At 37.1% G+C, this 10,506-nt stretch overlaps 1 pseudogene; it reads left to right on the forward strand.

The window, feature by feature from the left end:
- Positions 1-3,041: 3,041 nt before the first annotated feature.
- On the forward strand, positions 3,042-6,377 carry LOC141627176 (phosphopantetheine adenylyltransferase-like; annotated as a pseudogene).
- The last annotated feature ends 4,129 nt before the right edge of the window (positions 6,378-10,506 follow it).

Genomic DNA, 10,506 nt, shown 5'->3' on the forward strand with positions numbered 1-10,506 from the left:
TTTAGATGGTGTTTTTTTCTCAATAAGGTAGGATTGGTGAACCTTAATCAGAATAAATATGTTCCCCTTATATATGCTTGCCATCAAAGAGTAAACTGAACAGTTTCCTAAATCGTGAATAGTAAGTTATAGGAGATAATAGTGGAAACAGAATCTTAGGTAAATTCCACCATACAATGGTTCAACTTAATTTCCATAAAATAACTTAATTAATATTAATAAAATACTTATTTATTTTATGGAATATCTTACGATGCTTCTTTTATTGAAGCTTACAAATTATTGTATACCGTACACGTATAAAATACCTTGAATCAACCATAGCCTGACACATTACCTTTTATTAGTAGAGTGGCTTTTGCTTTAATATAGTAAATGATGATGAAATGATGGGGAATTTGTGTTGGGTGGTTTTAGCATTTAGCAACAATAGAAATTTGATGTTATTTTGAGGTCAGACAATTTCGGTCTAACCTTTTGATCAAGGTGAGGTATTGCATGGTGATTTTCATGAATAGCAACAAATTTATTTCCGCTGGCAAATTGTTTGGTGGACTAAGAATCTAGGATGCCCATGCTTTTTAAGGAAGTCGTTTGTTGGTTTTTCCTATAACTCAATGGTGATAGATAATGTGATATATATCGTCGAATGAAACCAGTAAAGCTAGAAACTTGAGCATCAATAATGAAAGATAAAACCAACCCATTATATAAATAGAGGAGTAAAAAAGTGTACCCAATAAATTTGATGGTACGACCGTGATCATCCTTAATAGGAATGACAGTAAGAAGGTTGCAAAAGGAGTTCCATACTTCCATCCTTCTTAAAATTGAATGGTCTTCCACAGTAACTGGTTCCAATTTTTACTGCATGTCTTATCGTATCTTCCTTCTTGTTTGTTTCTGGCCCCTGCATAAATTGGCTGAAAACCCAACAAATATTATGAATTTATTTCAGTGCAAACATGTCAAAATTACCTATCTATCTTTACACCTTCACATAAAAGTGAACAAGGGTGTATACTGTTCAAATGAAGAGTAATTGTGCACATCATTTCAGCTCAAAACGACTTCCATGGCTGCGTTTGGTGTAGAGCTCTTGGGCCTTTTTTTCGACTTTATTTAGGAGTTGGGCCTTCTCCTCACATTATCATGTTAGCTTCTCTTTGTAGTTTGTCGGTCTGTCCCCATCCCCTTTCTTTTCTCTTTCCTAACCCAAACCCACACCTCCGCCTTTCCTTTTTTTTTTTTTTTTTTTTTTTTTTTTTTTTTTTTTTTTTGAGAGGACCTCCGCCTTTCCTCTTTACTCAACAATGACAATTCATCGCGATCAATCCCAGTTTTGTTTTGCGTTAAATAATCCTTCTGAATAGACTCAATTCATTATGGGTATGTTATTTTGAGCATACAAACAAGTAATTTCGCAAACCCTAATTTGCTCGATCCCACGTAAATCAATCGAACCCTTATCTAATTCGACAAAGATATCGATTTTCCCAGAGGTTTGTCTCTCAGTTCATTATTCCCTGTTTTTAGGGTTTTTTTGAGTCCTAATATGATTAATTCGATGGATTTTGGGGGGTTTTGTTTGCAGGTGGGGTTCGTAAGTTGAGTACAAGCAAGGAGGAGTAAGTTGAAGCGGAGGTTGATGCTGAATATGCTTATGTTATCGAAGGTGAAGGCGTCAAAAACCGGGGCGTTCAGAAGTCCAATGATAGTGAATTAGGTTCTCTCTTTGGGGTGGGCGTTACTGGTAAACTACCGCCATTGCTGACTCCTTTTCATTTGTCTTTTTTTGACTTCCAAGTTTCTATATTGTACATGTAACTGTAAACTACCAAGTTTTGCTAACTAAATGGCGACCAAAATCCGTCGCCAAATGCCCAGTATTTGGAGGTGACGTGGCTTAACTATGGCGACCACTGACAGTCGCTAATGTGGCTACCAAAAATAGTCGCCAATTTTGGCGACGAGTTTCTGTCGCCCGCTTTAAAAAATTCCGTCGCCAAAATTGGCGACGAAGTCCTGTCGCCAAAAGCGACTAAACCTAGCTACGAAGTGCGGGCGACGGGCCTTAGTCGCTTTATTCTTAATGGCGACTGTCGCCTTACCTTATTTGTTGTAGTGGCATTCACCAAGTTTACAGAATGCAACCATTCCAAAGGAAGCAAATTAGCGATACTTTTGGTAATGACAATCTTTTCTGATGGATGAACATGTGCTTTTACTTCTATCATCTAGGATTCCGGAGCCTGGGCAGTTATGAAGGGTATAGATTGAAAACAACTTTTTCTTTTTAGAAACCTTTTTTATTCTATTTGACATGTGTTTATGGAATAAACAAATAGAGTTGGATACTGACGTCATTTATTCATTTACAACCTAAACTTATAATTGAATTTTAGTCTGTATGTATGTGATATTTTCAGCTTTTTAGTATGGAAGAAGAGCTATTGGTTTATCTCATCTGTCATCTCATACCTCCTGTTTAGATTTCGTCATCTGTTAAAAACTAGAAAGTGGAACATCAGATTGATAGACCTTTTGAGCTCAAGGCTGTTTGGAGAACACCGTGCTAGAGCCGATTCTAGAGAGATGCAAGTAGTTAAATTAAAATTCTTTTCACTGGAACGATTATACCTACTTGGAAATAAATGGTGTGATATGTACGTGTCTTCTACTTCGGCAGTCTAAACAATAAGTTGAAGGGTCCATCAAGGGATAGATAGCCAAGCTTAGGCAAGAAGATAAGATGATAACATAGTCGAAGAGTCGTGAGAGAGCACTCGAAAACTGTAGGTCTCCATAATTATGTTTGAACAACTAAGTACTCGCTTCAAACTTACAATTATAACCAAGTATTCAATTTGCATCAATTGATTTTTTTTCCTATTACGATTCGACATTCTATTAGTTTTAAAATACTTAATGGTGTTACCTAATAACTACTAATTTGCAAACTATTTTTGCCGTTACAAAATTTGGACAATGTTTATTACTAAGTTCAAATTATTTTGTTGTTACAAAATAACAAAATTTGAACAAGTTAGAATTAACCACTTGGCAAACAATTCGCGAGTAATAATATCTTGGGGTATCATGCGCGAAGCGCGTGATACAACAACTAGTGATGAGAAAGATGCCAACTTATTTACCATGTTAAGTGAAAATGCAAGAGATAAACTTGAAAAAAATGATGCTCTTTCATGGCAATATGTAAGGTTGGTGTTTTCCAATTGAATGAATTGACACGGCAAACGACATGCAGGAGCATGTTTGGATGTGTTTGAGTCGGAGGCTGGCGTGGGGTGGGGTGAATTCGGGCATAGTCAATGCTATCATATTTCTTATATACCCTTCTATTGAATGTGTGTGAGCTAAAACTTAGGAATAGTGGACTAACAATGTAAGATGTCCGTAATTCTCAAGGAATTGGTTTGTCCTATAACTCAAACGGTTGATTTTCAAATAGCAACTTGTTGTATGGTGGGGCAAGACGGCTTTTTGAGATTTTTAGGCAGTATTAGATCCTTAAATACACACCCAACAACAATGATTTTACTTTATTCAGTACTATAATTGCTAACTCTATTATTTGCCTTTCTAATGTACAGAGTATTATTTTTCTGGTTTTATTAATTGCTGGAATTGAAAACTTCGATAAAATTTATTTGCCTGATAAGCAATTCCGTTTCCGTTAATTTATTTAACTTCTCTCATGGAACATATCCTCAAGCAGGCTGCTGCTGATCTTGCCAGAGATCGCGTCGTGGTCGGAGTTTGTGATGGCCCTATGCTAGCTAAGAAACAGGTGAACTATCTCATTTCTGATCCCCCTTCCGCCCAAAGAAAATAAATTACCTAGACTGTTCGTTCTTTACTACCACAGAATTGGCTATTGTTTCCTTTTTATTTAATTGTTTACTTTTCCTCGGTTTCTCACTTTAGGTGCCCTAATAAGGAAATGGGCCCTTGGAGGCATCAGAGCTGAATTTATTTGCAATCCCTTTTTTTTTTTTTTTTCTATTTTTCCTTTTAAATGTCTATGAGACTTTAACTCCTGGTGAATTTTTGCTGATTAAATATAGATGAATTTTACAAATAATTATAAAAGGGAGTTGGGGATGATGTTATCAAAGTTGTGTCATTATTTACCTTTTTAATGGTTTTTTTTTGCTTCTCACTTGGTATATCTACCGTATTTTTACGCTTTTCGAATTCTTCTTTGAACCACTTTTCAGTATGCATATTTGATAGAGCCTATCGAGAAAAGGATGCAGAATGTGGAACAATATATTAAGGTGCTTTTCTTTTAAGATTATTTCTTAGCTGACAACAATTGCAACTTCAGAAGGGAAAAAAGTTCTGAATTACATGTCTGGTTATGGTAGTGGGGCAGTGGGTCCTTGTGTGTTTTAGTGCTTAGTTCTTATCTATTATTACTTGTATGGAAGTTTAACATCTTCATATTCTTACTTCTGTTTAATTAAAGCTACGATTCGCTGATAGTTTCTTCTTCTGTGTAATGTTTCTGCAGTCTATTAAACCAGGGCTCATTGTGGAAGTAGAACCTATCACAGATCCCTATGGTCCTTCAATCATTGATGAGAATTTGGAGGCCATCATAGTGAGGTAATTTTGCGATCTAGATCCTCTCCATTACTCTCTTCTCTGCATTACCTTCCATTACCTCTCAACGGTCCGGATTTTGTTCCAAAACGATCCAATGGTAAGTATTTTGATCAGGTGAAGAAAGTATAATAATTTTATAATGGTGTATTAGAATTAATGGACCATCCATTACTTTTGAAGTAATGGAGAGGATCCCGCACGTAATTTTGAAACTTGTTGAGAAGTGTATAGTTATAGTTGTTAAATTCAGTCTATATCTTTCTATGAATCTGTCAGTGGAGTTTGCTATCCAACATTAAATTTCAAGTTGTATTTAATTGAAACTGTTAGCAATAATGCTTGTTTGTATTAGAGTTAATTGTTGCGGAGTAATGGAGCTCAAAACATAATTTATGGGGGTGAAAGGAAGATAAAGTGGTGGTGGAGGAACTATCACTCCCATTGAGGGTAATTCGATTGGATTCACTGTAGTTGCTCTTTTGAACATTGAAATCAATATTCAATTCACCACGAATCCACTTTGGGAGAAAATAATCGGTTAATGCTGTAAACAAAACTACCAAAGTTGACCTTTCAGCTTCCATTCGTTAGAAAATTTCCTGATTTGATCCTACTCCCATGTGTGCGTATTTTCACTTGGAAGCACATGTCATGTTTCTTTGTTCACCTAGCCTAAGAATTTCACAAAAGCACATGGCAAAATGACACTATTTATACTTGGTTCTTTGACAGCAAGGAGACCCCTAGGCCGACTATCAGTCAACCGCAGGAGATCTGAAAAAGGATTGTCTGAATGAAAGGTATTATTCTGTGCTTGCTAATCAATTGCCTTCCTGTTTCTGCAACTGTTAAAAATTTGCTTTTAATTCGCTTATGCATCTGCTATTTGCAGATTGAAGTTGTAGATTTAGTTTCAGAAGAAACGAATGGCAATAAGCTGAGTTCGACATCATTAAGGAAACTCGAGGCTGAGAAGTCCATAAATCAGCAGGACACATGAAACTTGTACTCATGTTTCACAAGAGTCGAAGCTGCTATATATTCAATTCACCACGAATCCACTTTGGGAGAAAATAATCGGTTAATGCTGTAAACAAAACTACCAAAGTTGACCTTTCAGCTTCCATTCGTTAGAAAATTTCCTGATTTGATCCTACTCCCATGTGTGCGTATTTTCACTTGGAAGCACATGTCATGTTTCTTTGTTCACCTAGCCTAAGAATTTCACAAAAGCACATGGCAAAATGACACTATTTATACTTGGTTCTTTGACAGCAAGGAGACATTCCTAGGCCGACTATCAGTCAACCGCAGGAGATCTGAAAAAGGATTGTCTGAATGAAAGGTATTATTCTGTGCTTGCTAATCAATTGCCTTCCTGTTTCTGCAACTGTTAAAAATTTGCTTTTAATTCGCTTATGCATCTGCTATTTGCAGATTGAAGTTGTAGATTTAGTTTCAGAAGAAACGAATGGCAATAAGCTGAGTTCGACATCATTAAGGAAACTCGAGGCTGAGAAGTCCATAAATCAGCAGGACACATGAAACTTGTACTCATGTTTCGCAAGAGTCGAAGCTGCTATATATCTCTATACTGGCACTTTTTTTAGTAGTGCTCCTAAAGTGTACTTTTCTACCTTAACCACGAGACTTATCTCACAGAGATACTTCCATGTACATTGTGATATCGATGACATTTTTGAATATACGGCATGACAAATACATTTGTAAATGTTTTCACTTAACTTTTTCTCCAACTACAGCTATCCTAATTGTTGAGGCAAGTTTCTTTTGGGAAATAATAAGCTTGTCATAGATCCTCAATTCCTCACGGTGTTTGAATCATTGTACATATTTGACGATTCTTTACCGTCGGCTGTGGGATCAAACCCACGTTCTTTACTGTACCCCACATTAGTTCTTCACTTCCGCATCACAACTCGTCGTGGGAAAGGAGCTATATGCCTATGTCATACACATGCACTAATCTTTCGAGCCAAATTAGATGTAAGACATACCTCATTTAAATTTTGAGTTTAGCTCAAATGCAAACTCGCATTTTTTTTGGTACTGATGAGGGGCGAAGCCCCGAATCTAACTATTAGTTATTACACGGGGAATAACTACCCCAAAAATATCTATTCGAAGAAATAGGACGTAATTCATTAAGAGGAACATCTAAATGCATAGGAATAGTACTAGAAGTAACTCCACGATTTGCTAATAAATCGGCGGTCCTATTAACTTCACGATAGACATGCTCCGGCTTGACTACCCAATTGTGTTCTCGAATCAATTCTTGACATCGTTTGACGATGAACTTCAAACTATTGCTCACTAATTGATCTTCTAAAATGATCTTGACGCAGGGAGAATTATCCATATGTATTAATATTTTCGTTATACGGAGTGATTTCGCTCTCTCTAGCCCAGCTGTAACAAAATTAATATTTTCGTTATACGGAGTGATTTTCGTTATACTCGACCTTCATCGACGAGCAAATACCGCAAGAGAAATAGTAAGCTGTAACAAAACTACCCGTCTCATCCCGGATTATTCAGCCACTCCCAGCTCTACCTGGGTTCCCTTTGAAAGCATCGTCCGTCTTAGGCATTAACCACCCATGAGGTGGAGGAGACCAGCGAATGAATATTTCCACATTAGGATTTCTAGGTTGCGGAATAAAAATATCGAATCTGTCAAAAGCCTTTTTTGAGGTCTCGAATTGTTGATACAAAAACGCCCTTGGAGCCGTTGGATTTTCATTATCGTGTTCAAACACGACATTGTTCCTCCATTTCTAAATCCACCAACAAGTAATAACAAAATAAACGGGCCAGTCTGGTTCAGTAGTCCTTACGTCATTGCTAGCGCTTTTCGCCAGCCATTCGGAGAAGGGAGTCTCTTAAAACGCTGTATTATTAACATCGATTCCTACCAAGTCCCATATTTGTTTCGAAATTGGGCACGAACGAAGAAGGTGCTCGGTCGTCTCTTCTTCTTCTTCTTCTTCTTCTTCTTCTTCTTCTTCACACCGCGGACAAAGAGGGTTATCGCCCATATGTCTTTTCACACGATTCACATTAACAATTAATCTATCATGAGCAGCGAGCCATAAGAACATACAGATCCTTTGTTGGACTGGAAGACGCCAAATGGTGCGCCACACGGTGGATTCAGGCGAGATAGATGGGTCATCACCTTTAAGGTAGCCTAGAGCAGACTTAAGAGTAATGTAACACCCCGGCCCAAACCGGGTCGGGAGCGGTTACTTATGATAGTTCACCAGGTTGTGTACATGGCCCACGAATTAACACGGGTCCTTTATAGCGCATTTTGTCCTCACTCATGCGCATCCCGGGAACCTTTCCAGGAGGTCACCCATCCTAAGACTACTCTCAGCCAAGCACGCTTAACTTTGGAGTTCTTTCGCATGGATGACCATAAAAAAAAAGTGCACTTTGTTGATATGAGTAGTACATTCAATCCCTTTAAGCACTAGTCCTTTAAGCCTATCACTGGACCTCTTCAATTAACGTGGGGTGTTACAATTAAACTTTCCCGTAGACGTACCTTGCCAATAAAGCGTATCCTCAAGCTGGTCAGGGTCATTAACAAGCGATATGGAAGCTAATTTTTTGGAGCATCTCTTGAGGTAGCAAGTTCGAAAATATGTCCCAATTCCATCCATAGCTCTCGCACCACATATCACTAACCGTTGCCCCTAAAATATCCTCAGGAATCGGAGCTAAAGCATGATCACTCAAACAGATGCCATCGACCCAAGCGTGATCCTAAAATAGTGTCCGTCTCCCATTACCCACTGCGGTGGCTGTACCTCTTACAATAGTTCGAGCTTGCGAAGTAATACCAGCCCATACATTAGACATGTTGCTCTTAGGCTGAAATATATCTATGTCATATCGATTACTACAATGTTTACCCCGAAGAACTCGCGACCAGAGACTAGTAGGTTCTGCTAGAACTCTCCATCCTAACTTAGTAAGAAAGGCCGCATTAGCTTGTCTCGCTGACAAGATACCCAAACCTCCGATAGACTTTGGCTTCTGAACATTCTCCCGTGAAATAAGATGTATAGATTTTTTATTCTCATCACCTCATAAGAATCGGCGAGATTTTCTATTTATGGAGTTACAGACGGAACGTGGTATCTTTGCAGATTGCATGCTGTGATTAGCAATGGTACTTAGCGTAGATTGAACCAAAGTGGCACTTCCTGCTAACGACAATCGTTTGGTTGACCAACCCGCGAGTCGTTTATTCACTTTTTCTTCTAAGTGTGCGAAGGTTTGTCGAGTTACACGATCATGTATAGTAGGCATACTGAGATAGGTCCCTAAATCATCCGTTTCCTCAAAATAAAGAGCATCACTAACCGCTGATATAGTGTCACTTTCAGTATTAGACGAGAAGAATACCCTTGATTTTGCAGCACTAATCAAACTCGCATTAAAAGAGCTATGATCGCAACTTTTTCCCTTTTCTTGGTTACTTTTTTTAATTTAATTTAATTTTTTTGCGTCATTTGGTTTATCTAGATTTTGAATCAGTTGGGAGTGACAAAAATCACATAAATCTCCTCCTTAGATTTAACACTAATGTATTCCTAGAAAATCAAACTTAATTCATCTTGTAAAGATAGACAAATATTTACCGGTTTATCTAAGTGTTCAGAGTTAGATCTGGTAACTCTTATCCGATCCGAATGACTAGACCCAATAAGGCTAATTCGGTACTCGAAAAGTGTGGCTCGAGCTTGACCTGGTAGACCTGAAGTGACCCAACTTGAAGTGGCCTGAAATGACCCGAAAGATCCAAAATGACCTGAAATAACTTAGTTAAGGCAAAATTCTAATCCGAAATGACCCAAAGCAAACTTGAACGATCAACTTAATATGACCCGATTTGAAGTGTCCCGCTCGAAATATTACCTGACCCGAAAAAAGACCCGTTAAATTGTGGATCCGAAAAGAACCAATCTGAAAAAACCCTACTCGAGTAAGCCATTTACAAGGTCTACTCATAATTATATCAACTTATAATTTTATAATTTTTTGAACCGCATAATTTCATAATCTAACCACAAAATCAACTTTATACAAACATCTCAAAATTTTAACCATCATACTATTTGAGTTATCAATAATTTTTAACTCTCATTTTAGACAAAACAAGCAAGACTTAATATTCTATCTACTCATCTAATTAATTCAGTTAGGGCACCGTTTTAGGCGGTTTACCATAACGGTTAACTTTTTTAATTACTTTTCAAATTTCGAATAAAACCTCTCTCTATAAATCCTTGATAAATCATCATCTTTCAACTCTGAATTTCTTCTGCATTTCTTCATCAAATCATTCAACAAAAAATCCCATTCTTCTTCCTACAAAGACAAATAACCAAACCCTTTTTTTCCTCCAGAAAAAAGTGCAAACACAGACCGTTCTTCTCAAGAACAAGGTGATTTTGTCTTTTACAGTTCTACAGTATTATTTTACCGTCATCATGTTTAATTATTCTTTATTTCATCTGGATATTTCATGAATTTCTTGTATATTTCAGTATGCTGTCAATTTAGCATTACATAATGCTATAATATTGTTCACAAGTCGTAAATTTCGATACTATTGCTAATTTGCTATATCTTATGAAATCTAGTTTATACATTCTTAGATTTTTGTGTTGTAGATTATTTGAACGATAATTTGACGGAACCAAGAAACTTTCTTGGAATTTATCTCTGTTATTTGGAATTATCATAAGGGTATGCTCTGTTTCTTGAATTTATCTAATACTTGTATGATATTGTGTTGTTTTATGACGAATTTATGTTAATTTGCAGGTGGGTATT

Source organism: Silene latifolia, chromosome Y (assembly GCF_048544455.1).
Source record: "Silene latifolia isolate original U9 population chromosome Y, ASM4854445v1, whole genome shotgun sequence".
Classification (NCBI taxonomy): Eukaryota; Viridiplantae; Streptophyta; class Magnoliopsida; order Caryophyllales; family Caryophyllaceae; genus Silene; species Silene latifolia.